This window comes from Anser brachyrhynchus (assembly GCF_964034855.1).
Source record: "Anser brachyrhynchus genome assembly, chromosome: 2".
Taxonomy (NCBI): domain Eukaryota; kingdom Metazoa; phylum Chordata; class Aves; order Anseriformes; family Anatidae; genus Anser; species Anser brachyrhynchus.
In genome coordinates, this window is record NC_137695.1 from 40,345,244 (window position 1) to 40,358,548 (window position 13,305).

Here is a 13,305-nt window from a genome sequence, read left to right on the forward strand (position 1 = left end):
GGGGGGGGGGGGGGGGGGAGTGGTAAGTTTAGGTGACTCGCTATTAGTGAATACAAGTGCGTTTTCAAGGTATGACTGATATAATTCCATAGGTTGGACAGATGTCCCATGTCCAGGAACATGTATCATAAAATACCAGGACCTAAGAGGACCTACTGAGCAAGGAGATGCTGCTTTTTCCTTGCATTACTCTCCTATGATTATAATTCCCTCCTCTGTTGAATTATGTGTGGAAAATGAGAGTAGCGGACTATAGGGAGGATTTGTTTATATATATTTTATGAGTTACATACATGAAAATATATTTTAAGGCAAATGTAAAAGGAGGGTTTGAAATTATTTCTGTAAGTTTTTATCGATCCAAGATCTCTGAAATATGTTACCTATTTACAACTTGGACATATACAGCTCAATAATAAAAATATGAAAGTACAGGTAAACATGAACAAACTAGAAACTTAAAGCCAACACCTCCCCTGTAGTGCAGGGACAATTGTTTCACTTCGTTTGCAAAAATCAGCCCCAGTATAAAATTGCTGATTTTACAAGATATTCAGCAGTGTCTTTCAAAATGTAGAAAATTACCAGAGAGGTCCAGAAGCTCACTGAACACATTAATTAATGATAGTGCCTTATTGTTGCTAAAATAGGAAACAGAAGTCAAAAATAGGAAGTATTTTTCAGTTTCAGAAAACATATATATGCTTATAAGTCTTTCATGTGCAAAGCTGTCTTGAACTCCCGCCTTCAGGATTCCACTTTTTTTTTCCCCACATATTATGGGTTGCTAATAATTAAAAAGCATCAATGAGTACCTCTATAACACCCCCACCAAATTGGATTTTTTTTTTTTTTTAATTCTAGAAGACACGATTCTGTGAAAGAATCGTGATAAACATGGGCATAACCACACACAGAGTAAGAAAGCAGGACAGCAGGCTACTTGATGTTTTCGAGCCTTCTCTGGGAGACCTTCTCAGCAATTTCTCCTGTTGCACTCTGCAGCAGATGCTCATAGCAGACCCAGAACCGCTGATCTTGGGAAGCCTGAGCACTTTGCTCAGCCACTGATCTGCAAAAGCTACTGCTGCTGAGTCCGTAAATTATTTCTGTCTCCTCTGGCTCTGCTGGCCATCTGCAATCTCTCTCAACCTGTCTGGGTAGGCTGAGGCTGTTGGAAACCTCTGAGAAGTCATGCATGGCAGAATTTAAAGCTCTGTAAGACTTAAAAAGAAGTTTCTTCCTTCAGCCACTCTGATTCAGATGAAGAAGCTTATAAACTCAAACATCAGTACAAGTTTATAAAATCCCTGGGACTTGTTCAACTATTTAATTTTTTCCAAATAGTAGCTCAAATTTGCAATAAAATATTCTTTTCCTTTGGAGGTCATTTAAGAATACTGAAATATGAAATTTCCAGAATTACTTTATTTTGAAACATGATTTTATGACAAAAGGTTAGATACTTTGCAAAATATTTGTCTCAGTTTTTAATACTTCTTATTTCAGAATTGTTTTCTCTAATTAACGTCATAATCTAATAAATTGCATCTCCCTGGATATGCACTAGATTTCAGTTTAAATAAGCTTTTTAAGAGAAGTAGAGAAGTGGTAAATATAAGGGTAGTAGTGACCTTTAGCTAATAGAACTTTGTAATATGGTGATCCTTCCATTAAAAAATAGCAAGATAAACACACTCCTACAGAAGTGCAGGTCGGGATGACAGCCTCTGAAGGCAGTGGCATTACATTGGCATAAAAATGCTGCAAGCAGAATCAGATCACCATTTTCCTCCTACCTAGATATTCATACAGTGACTTCAGCATCTCAGCAGTCACCATAATTTCTGCTGTTCTTGCTATGCATTATAGAAACTGTCACTTTTTATATTTATGGTATCTTTTACAGCTTGAGTTAAAGAACACTTGAAGCACCTTTCAATGTTTGATATAGATTTACTCTAGAGGAATAGAAATCAGTCTCTGTCCTGGTTCCAGTTAGGACAGAGTTAATTTTCCTCCTAGTAGCTGGTAGGGTGCTATGTTTTGGATTAGGATGAGAAGAGCGCTGATAACATGCTGATGTTTTAATTGTTGCAGAGCAGTGTTTACACCAGGCCAAAGACTTTTCGGCTTCTCGCTCTGTCCTGCCAGCGAGCAGGCTGGGGGTGCAGCAGGAGCTGGGAGGGGACAGACCCAGGACAGCTGACCCAAACTGGCCAAAGGGGTATTCCATACCATCTGACGTCATGCTAAACAATATATAGGGGTGGCTGGCCGGGGTGGGGGGCCGGCTGCTCGGGGATAGGCTGGGCATTGGTCAGCGGGTGGTGAGCAATTGCATTGTGCATCACTTGTTTTCTTACACATTATTATTATTAATACTATTATCATTATCACTATTATTATTATTATTATTATTGTTATTATTATATTCCTGTCTTAATAAACTGTCTTTATCTCAACTCACCGGCTTCACTTTCCCGTTTCTCTCCCCCATCCCAGAGAGGGAGGGGGGCGGGTGAGCGAACGGCTGTGTGGTGTTTAGCTACCAGCCGGGTTAAACCACAACAGTCTCCATTATTAATTTAGACCCACACTACTTTTCAAACTAGCAGTCTCAGGGAATTTTCCTGGAATTACCTGTATTAATAAGAACTACTTATATGACAGGGGATTTGAAGGATTTTGGCTTCTAATCAGAAAAGGGAAACAATAAATGATGAAAAACTGTGTAGATTACAATAGTTAAAACTTCAGTGTTGACTGTATGATTCACAAGGCTGCAATATATTTACTACTAATTTAATGAATATCTGACCAATCAGTTGGTTTTAGTTTCTTGAGAAAATTTGTAAAGAAACAAAAAACAAAACAAACAAACAAAAAAACCATCACCATGCCAAGTTACTACTACTATTTTCTACTACTGTGAATTTTGATATTGTCAAGTTTGTTTTTTCTCTGAAAAATCTTTAATATAAGGAAAATTGCCAAGCTATGGGCAACCAGGATATAAAATTTACTTCTCAATACATATGGATTTACTTGTATCTCATTCTAATTTGAAATCTGTCACATTTTCATTTTGTTTGTCACAGAAGCATGTGAAGAGTAAACACTGCACGTAAGCAAAGCCATCAACCGAACAAGTGACCTTTCCCTAAGCCACTGCACATAAGAGACTACTCCGTCCTACCTCTCATTTCCCTAGTTGAGACAAAATCATCATTCTTTTACTTGTCATTATTTAAATCAGGCCCAGTAATGTCATTTGCAATCAACACTCACTGTCAGGAAGCAAATGTGAATGGCTTACCTTGCAGTATAACAGTATCATCCACTTCAGCATGCCTTGTTCCTACAATACACATCTGGAACCAATGCACACTCACAGTCATCAGCTGCTGTTCACAAATCACTTGATTATTGATCACTGCACTTATCGCTCTTCATTGACTGAACCTCATTTCACAGTACTGCTCTACTGCTGCTTCAGCAAATTCTCAGCCTTCTATTGCAATGAGACACATAAACCAAGGCAGTGATCCTTTACACTAGTTATTTCTTGCTATATTGAACTTTTTGAAGTGATCTGCATTTATTAAAGAAAAATAACAATGACAACAACAAAAATAATCGGTCTATTCTAGTTTCAAACTCTTTACCCAGGAATAGGTAACAAGGAGGGTTGTTTTTCTCCTTGTAATGCAGTATGACTTCTATCTTTGCTATTTTAAAATAGGCAATTTTTAAGACCTGAAGAATTCAAAGATCTATGAAACATAAATAACTAACCATTGAGAAGGCAATTGTTTTCTTTAGGAAAAAAGTTGACTACCAACCACTAGCGAGACTACAAGGACTTTTTCTTAAAGCTGTCTACAGAAAAAGACACTTGTATCTGCCCTGCCAAATAACTTCAACCCTTGCATATGATAAATTTCAAAAACAACAGGAAAGTTCAATTCAATATATGTATTTATGTATATATAAACACTATATACATAGAAATATGTAAATAGATTTTAGGTTTCTTAAATCAATAGGGTCATTTGAGACATATCATTTTGGGTTAAAATCACTGGAAATTTTCCTGCAAAGCAAAAAATGACATTTTTCACAAGCAAAGCAGCAATATATTTTCAGCTTTTCTCACCCCAATTGAAATTTTAATGAGAAAGAAGAGTGAAGACCTCTGTGTCCTCTAGCACAAGCAACACTAAGTCACTTTTCAAATTTTATACTGTACAAGAATGTGTTCATATTACAGCTCATAAGTACAGCTAGCACATAAACAGCAATATCACAATCACCTAACAACAGTTTAAGTTCAACATTGTCATGGGTTTAAGGCAGCAGACAAAGCAGCTACCACTCACTCCTGTTGCCATGTCACCCTTTCAGCCATCAAAAGAGACATCAGAAGGCTGGTGGATTTTCTGACAGTAAACCTACCAGAAGCATGAGTACCACTCCCCCTCCCCCCCAACAGCAATGTATGAAGCATAGGAAAGCAACCAGATGCCTAGATGGAAGTTTTGCAGTGCTACAGTATTGTCACACCTGTGAACACAGAACAGGTGTTTCTTCCCCTGATAGAGCATTTTGTCAAGAAATGCATTAGCAATGAGAAGTGATGACCCAAGATCATTTTGTCCTACCTGCAGGTGTCTTTCCCTCACACAAGAGATTTAAAAAAAAAAAAAATTAATAATACACACCCACAACTCAGCAACCTTGACAAAATTAATCATCATACATGATGCATTGCTGCAGAAGACAACAGCACAAAACCAAGCTACTCCATCTCTGAGCTTTCATCTCACACTGACTTTGTAGAGTTGCTCCTTCAAATCTGAATGTTTAGCCTCAGCTAATTTGCAGGAGTAAGAAGTAGAGGATCTTAGAGGCAGCCACTTAATAACATTACCTACCTCCATAACTACTCACATTTTTTTCTGAGCCAGCAGACAAGGCCTTTCAGTCTTGACCACATGCAACAAGAACCCACTCTACAAATGGCTCATCAATGCAAAGAAAAAAATAACAGCAAATTGAGAAAACCCCTCTTACTATTACAGATGTTAGCTTGATAAGGTTAAGTGTACATTTTAATTGTAATAACTTTAAATTGTGGGATATTCATAACTTAGAACTAACTACACTTCAGGATTACAGCAATGAAAAATGGAAAGAAGAGCAGGATAAATTTAACCTTTAGGGAACTCTTGAAGTCAAAGCTTGTTTTCTTATCAGACTCATGGGCTTTCTCCCTACAGATACTCAGTTTATCTCCAAGTTCTTCTCTATGAGCAACTCTGCATTAAACTCAGCCAGAACACACATTACGAGCATAACATCCTTGGCTATGCAGCACACCAAAGCTCCCTAGTTTCTCATGTTTCTTTCCACATTCGCTTTCATATTTTTTTCCCCACCCTACTTTTACATTAGTTTCCACTAAACTGATTTGTTTGTTCTAACACAGTGTTGCTAATCACTTATATAAGCTTCCTCAATATACCCCAAAGATAGCTTAATTCCTGGAACACTTATATTCCATCTGAAAAGACCTTCCCTCTTAGTTTCTTGTATCAAATGGCCACATCTGGAGCTGACCACTTACATTAAGATTCGGAATGGTCCCGTCCCCTTGTGCTCCCAAATTACTCCAACAGCCCAAACTGCTTCCACGCAGTAAGATACAAACCCCCCCCCGCCCCGCCCCACATAGAGTTGAATCATTCCACAGAACAAATATTTTCTTTAAAGAGGAATTATCTTATTGAGAAATATTCGTAACTTGTTAAATATTGTATCAGCATAAAAGGCAAAGTTTAGAAACAGAAAAAGAACATTGAATCTAGAATTATATTATCATGAAGCCTGAAGATCTCTCATTGCCATTACAAAAAGATTTTATTTTCCCAAGGTATACTGAAGGAAATGTACCCCAGAGAGAGAGTTGGAGAGAGTACCTACAGAGACACAACATAAACAAAACCTTTCTGAAGTCACAAAATAGCAGGAGTCTCTTCAAATTAAATTCATTTTTAGAATATAAGACTAAGATGCAGAACATATTAGAAATAATCCAAGTATTTTAGCACTGGAGATGACAGTGAAGTTGAGAAGGATAAATACGTGCATTATTATATTTGCTTGATTACTTGTACCTGGAGGAAAATACCTTACAGAACAACTCTCAGTGCTGTCAGGGGTGATCTTGTTGAAACCCTTTTACTTTATCTATAAGTCTTGTACAATTCCTGTCTGCATCTGGACAAAAACACTTTAGTCATTCATGCAATTGTCAAGTGCAGTAGGAGGTTAAACTTGAATTCATGCTTTCTAGGCACCTAACTTTGCACAGCTCCCAAGACTGACAGACAGTTTCTCTCCTTCCCTTCCGGCCACCCTCAGCTCTGCTTCTCTTCCTTTTCTACCCAACTTTATTTTTCAGAGATTACCGTATTCCTAAGAAAAAGAGACAAATAACTTTTTTTCATTTGAATGACAGAGTATTTTTGTTATCATGATACTATGCCTAGCAAGAAAATAAGTTCAATGGTATATTTCATAGTTTTCTGTTCCCTTTTTGTTTGTTATTTAAAGGGTAAGTATGAAGTATTTTCCATCACTTGGGAATTCATTAGTAAAAAATGCCATGAGTATACCAGACAAATGAGAAGTAAACCCATGATTATGGCAAGTGTTTTGTATCTAAGAAGTACAACGCATCCCAGAAATGTCCCCAAACACAAAAGATATATGTTTAGATAGAGGTTAGTGTCTTAATTTTATATAGCATATTTTAGAAACTGAATATAAGCAACAGCAGAAAACTCTTCTGTCTGAAAAGATGACTTACCCTTCAGTTTCAGTAGTCATCCCCAAGAAACCGCTGTATAATTGCTATGACTAGTGTTATTTAGTGTGGTGTATATGTATGCTGAAATGGATTCTTTAGGCCATTATTTAAGTTTTGACAGAATAGTTGTAGTTTTTGTACTGTTTCTAAAGGGATAAGATTTTCAAAATGCTGCCTAAATTGAGTTTAAAAACAAAAACAGAGACTGCAATTTGTAAGTTCTCTTTATTGTTTTAGTCCAACTTGCATGGGTATTACTCTTAATTTCTTAAAAAGCAGTCACTATATAAATAAAAAAAATCATAAAAACTTCATTACATAAGGGACACATGCAAATGTGACTCAGTGTTTATATGGACTTTTCAAAATATTACATTGTATTTGGCCATTTTGTGGCATAAAGCTTCGAGTCATCATAAATGTGAAATTATTAGATTAAGACACTTATTCAAATATATTCACCAGATAACAATACAGAATCTCTTCTGAATCTGTTAAAGGGATTTGGAATACATTTATTGATACTCTAGCATGTGCCAAGCATTGCTGGAATAGTATTTTATTCTTTAATTTTATTGATGTATTAGCTAATATTCATGTTCTTTGAACATGTAACATTCTCCAGAACAGATGAGTACTGTTACCAGAATAGCATGGGACAGACTGTTGTAGCCTGCAGGTAGATATTCTTTAAATGCCTCAAAAGATGCATCACACAACTGAGAAATTAGTTGTAGGTGAACGATAGAGAGAGTATAGTTATTTCAGAGGAAATATTTTTCCATGAGAAATATGGACAAAAGTTATATAGTTATTTTTACCCTCATCTGTTTATTTCTTTTACACCATCTTTCTGTTTTTTGTTACAGTGAATAAACCCAGGAAAGTGTTGTATCTTCTGTTTCGAATGCACTTGACCCTATTCTGAATTCTTACCACCTGCCTCTGAATTGAGCTGAGGGACTACTGTCCCTTTCCTGTACAACTGCAGAAAAAGTATGAAGAACTTCACAGGCACCAGAGTTAAGATCAGGATTTCATTGGCTCAGGTAATCCTAACAAAGAAGGTCGTGCTCTTACCATCTAAAAAGTGAAAGTGCTACCAGAACAAAGAATTGGCTAGCCATGTAAAAGGACTAGCGATGTATTATGCCCATGCACTTACCCACCATGCACCATTCCACCCCAGGGCACACAGCTAAGAGCAAATGGGTTTGCAGATTAATATTCCCTTACCTCATCTCAGTCATTTCCATGCTACACTAAAGTCAGCTTACACTTTTGTCAATATCATTTACCAAAAAACAAGCCAACACCATCCCCAACATACAATCCCTCTTCCTAGTAATAACTACACAATCAGGAGTTCCCCCTAACATGTTCATTTAATTTTGGCAGTCAACATAAACTTATTTTTATAAATGATTGCTTATTGTTTCTTCTATAATGAAGAGTTTTAATTAGGCTTAATTGTATTGGTATGTAGCATTTCCAGCATGTGTTGTCTGAACTCTCCATAAATCTATACCACCATTATGCTTAGCACCATCTTCTACAGAAACAGCAATTTTTTGCTTCTAGAGATACTGTTTCAAACATGGTTACCTTACAGAAGAGGATAGTGTGCTGGTTTCCCAGAACTGGCATGAAGTCAAAATCTCTTGGGGAAGGGTGAGAGGAGAGCGAAAGAGAGAGAGAAAGATGGATTTACATCAGCGCAGACTAGGAAGCTGATGTATCAGATTTATTTATTTTTAAGCAGAAATACAGGTCAGAAACAAGGACTGAGATGCAGAGTGCTCTTCGAAAAGCTCACCCTCTCTGCAAGTTTTTTTAGTTCTTCATCTAGAATTCAGCAATCAAATTTTACTGGATATGTGAATGTCTCCGAATTTTGGGGAAAACCTCAGAACTGGTGAACACCAACCATCTTCAGAAGTTCAAACTCAGGAGTGTTGGGTTTACATGGCTCCAGTATACATCTAGCTTTAATTTCTATGGGTTCATATCTTCAGAGTTTTGATTTTATTTACAAATTCTTTCCAAATTTAAAAAAAAAAAAGACAGGGAAAGCATATTAGTTCAGGTTCACAAACCTTAGTGAATTTTGGATGTACTTGTTTCATATTGAAACACAACTCTCTTGCTTTACCATTTCATTACAGAAGTCTTAAATGAATTTGCTCTGAATGAAGATATTTCATTAAAATATATTAACCCTATAAGAGGCTGACAAAAAGGATCAAAAGAAATTTAACTCATATTATTCAAATTTTATAGACAACCAGTATATCCCAGTAAACAACAGTTCTTCAATGTCATCACTTAGCAATCACAACACTCCTATGCATCTTACTGAACACAGACTATTCTAGCAGGAAGTTCCAAGGACAGACATTTCATCCTCTGCCTTGGCATTACAGATTTAAATATCGCAAACTCTAAGGGGACGTTTACCACTAGTAACTCCCAAAACAATTCAAAAATCAAGGAAGGTTCTTTCCTCAAATTATAAAGTCAGCCCAAATAATATTAGATCTAGAGGAGGAAAAAAAAAAAAAAAAAGCTGTTAAAAATCAGAGAGGATGACTAAACTTTATTATTTAACTGTATGTTACCAAACAATCTTGCAAATATAAATGTGGTATGAGTTGCCCTGTTGCCTTACAACCAAGAGTTTGGTTGGCTGCTTCATTCCTCAGATTCCTTCTTATTTTTTCAGTAGAAAATAAGAGTCAGCTGAGACATAGGTCTGGGTTGCATTGTTCATCCTTCTCACTGCTCTTCCTCTTTGTATGTGGATTTAAAGCAATATTAAAATGACCCACAGAGTACAATATTAGTCATCTTGCCATAAAACACATTCAAATAAAGGGTATAATGTTTATATTAGCACAATATTTTCTGCAGTATATCGCACTACATACCTTTTAGAAAAACCAGTGATTGTATATAACATTCAATGAAAGACCCACTCTACTATAAAACAGCAATTTGCCTTCAATTTTCCACTTAGTAATTCAAAAACTCTTTTGAATGTCAACTACTGGCAATTTTTTGCTGGCTACAACTTGGTCAGAATAATAAAAAAAAATCATTAGCATGTTAATAACTTGGTCTCTCTAAGGGGTAGTTAGTTGATCCTCTATCAGAAAAAGAAGCTTCCTTTTCATGCCTATTCATAATTGTAAAGTGATTATGATTTATTACAATTTCCTAGTTTCCTTCATTTCAATTTGTACAGAAGGATTTCTCAACGAGCAGAGTGCAGTCCCATCATAGTTCCAATGACAGCAGCTCACCAAGAAATGTTCACATCCATTAAGATGTGAAAAAGAAAGACAAGAACTTACACATATAGATAAGAAAAATGAAGAGTCTCTAAATCAAAACTGCAAGAGGACGTAATGTGGGCAAAAAGTGGTTGCCTGTATTAAAAATACTGAGAATAGCTTTCTACACTTCAATATATATTATAATCAGAGCAGTTTATACATTGGATTTCATACTGATTCCAAAAGGGAATGAAGTAAACTACTAATTGTGATTTAGAGGCCCTTTTTTTAATTCTAAATCCCAAAACAAATAAGAACTTCCAAAAAACGGAGTATTTCAAGCCTTTTTTAATCTTTGCAGGGTAAAAGGTTTAAGATGCAGAAAGAAAAAAAAGTTATGCCCACATCTTTACATAAAACAGATATTGTTCATATACACACTCTCACACATACCACTTTTCAATAATTGACCTAATTTGCATGGAAGAACTAACAGCTGGAAAGCAAGGAATAACTTTACATGCTTTGCAAGATGAATTTCAAATGTCCTTTCTACAGCATGACATTCTGAAGACAGACTCTGTGAACAGAGCTTGGCCAAAGGCCATTTTGTCAGCAGACTATGATGGGACACGGCTTTGTAAAACAGGTTCTAGTCTGAAGCATGCAGTCACTTCTAGCTGCCTAAAGCAGCCAGTCCAAGCACAGCAAAAAAATTGCAGGTATGCAGTGCAGAGGTGCCCAGACCAGCCTACATACTGATACTAGACTGTTTATAGCACTTCTAACACTTAATACAGTTCCTAGTAGATTCAGTGTTCAGATGTGGAGATGAGCTAAGCTACCACTTTTCCATGGAGGACCTTCACCACATCCCTGCACCAACAAACAAGGAAGAGAAAGGGAATAAATAGACCTGTGGGGAGTTATCCATAGTGATAAGCATTGCTATCACATAGGAGGAACAAATAAGTTTGTCAGCCTCAGGCTGTACTTATACAGTGAAAACAGAACTAGTAAAGCTCATAACACTACAACAGTCCAGTGTCTGTGTCTTGATTTGAGAACTCCTTGTTAACAAGAGAACAAAAAAATGTTTCTTCACTCACTGATTACAAAAACATTTTTAAGGGCTGAGCTCTTCCAATAAAAATCTTGTCTAAATTAAATTAACTCTATCACCAATGCCAGTTCCTTTAACAATTACAAGAAAAATACAAGGAAATAAACTGTGATTCCATTTAAATTCTCTTCTATTACGTCTACTAACATTGGAGAAAAAATATTGGGATTCATGATATGTATTCATGACATATATTCAGTCAAATAACATAAAACAATATTAGGGTAGTAGTATTAAAGACTATTGTCTGCTTGTCATGAAGTTCTAGAACAGTAAAAAATAAACATGTCAGAAACCTAGAAAAAGGCAAATACGGCCTGCGTATAAAATCTAGAAGGCTGGAAGAGAAGAAAAACTAAGGAGCTACAGATGAGCTAATTTAATTTCAATTTGCATAAAAATACTGAAGCAAGTAATCAAACTTTGCACCTAAAAATATCAAGGAGTTGAGAAATAGCCAGCATTAAAGTGTCAAAAAACATCACGTCAAATCAACCTTAATTCCTCTTTTGGCAGTGTAAAATGCATTATGGACACTAACTCTTGAGTTCAAGAAGTTTTTTGACACTGTTTTCCTTTATTTTCCCCAGGGAAGTTTGGAAAAAAAAATGTAAATTAAATATCTATGAAATAAATGTTAAGGTTATGAGAATACAGTGACTAAGTTGTAACTGGCAATGATTTCACCAAAGATGTTTTAAGCAGGCCCTGTTGGGATGTGTTCTCTGCCCAATAATATTCATAAGTTTCATTAAGAACTAGATGATAGAATGTAGTAAATACATATTAAACTGGCAGATGATATCAAGCAGGAAGAGATGGAAAGCATATCAGGGGTCAAGATTAAATTCAAAATTAAATTGACAAGGTGGAGAAAAGCCCTGTTCAGAAGATCCCATAAGACAGGAATAGAAATAATCACCTACATACAAAATGGGAAAAACTGGTTAGACTGTAGTTTTAGAGTAAAGGACATGAACATTAGAATAGATCACAAAAGAAATACTTAACTAGCACAATAAATGAATGGTACTGTCTGAAAGACAATCATTCTAAGATGACAGACTAAACTAAAAATAAAAACCTTACTTGACTATATTTTTTTGCTTGTTACAAAAGAGCATTTTCCCCTTCTCTGGTCAGTGAATATATTTCCAGGATGACGTTTTTCTTCTATTTCTGTTCCAGCTGAGGGTCACTTAGGTCTCCTTTCTTCATATTTCTGCCAAAGATAACTACAACTAGATTGTATCTATATCTTGAATGTATATGAACTTACAAATACTTCCTGCCATACTATTAGAACAGTGCTTTCATTCTCTAGAACTGCCTCAAAAATTTACCTCGCTTTTATTTTGGTGTTCAGTCAGTCAACAGATATATTTTTCAATCAAAATATCCTTCTTTCTTTATAAGTAATTTACAAAAATTACATTTTTGTCAGCAGTACACCTACCATTGCACCAAAAACAGAATCCGGAAAAAAAAAAATGCATTTACAGAGTGCGTGAAAGTACAATCTCTCTCATCTCTTGTATTCAACTTAAAAGTGTAACATTGAAATAAATTCCTGAAGCAAGATAAATTTGACACTGATTGTTTTATTTATATATTTAAAATGCTACAACAAAACCATAGGATATTGCTGATAACTGTAAAAGAGGTATTTCTTAAATTATTTGGTTTTTTCAAGGGTTTGCCCCAGCAAGAAAGCCTCACCATCATTCTGTATCTTAATAGCCTATGCTTTCTCCACAGCTGGGTATAAAAATTATACACAGACAGTCAGCACTGATAAAGATATTGTCATGTTGAGGCTTCATGCTTTCCAAATCCAGCAGCAGGATGGGATGAAAAGCAGTAGAGGAAAAAAAAAAAATGCAAAATGTGAGAGTGATATGTACTGTGGGCTGCTGTGTATAAGCCACAGATGATTCCTTTTATCTGCTGTATGTTGACCTAAAGAATGAGTGGTACCATACTATCCAGGTGAGAATCACCAGGTTTGAATTATACAAAAGGACATGAAAGTG

General features: G+C 35.9%; 1 protein-coding gene across 9 annotated transcripts in view; it reads right to left on the minus strand.

Moving 5' to 3' along the window:
- ZNF385D (zinc finger protein 385D) overlaps positions 1–13,305 on the minus strand; it is a 436,473-nt gene that overhangs the window by 359,126 nt on the left and 64,042 nt on the right. The window contains exon 1 of one of the 9 annotated variants that reach the window (XM_080579732.1): positions 4,954–4,975. The exons of the other annotated variants lie outside the window; for them this stretch is intronic. The gene's annotated coding sequence lies outside the window, so the exon portion shown is untranslated. Of the gene's footprint in view, positions 1–4,953; positions 4,976–13,305 lie in introns of those variants that run through there. 9 annotated transcript variants of the gene reach the window in all.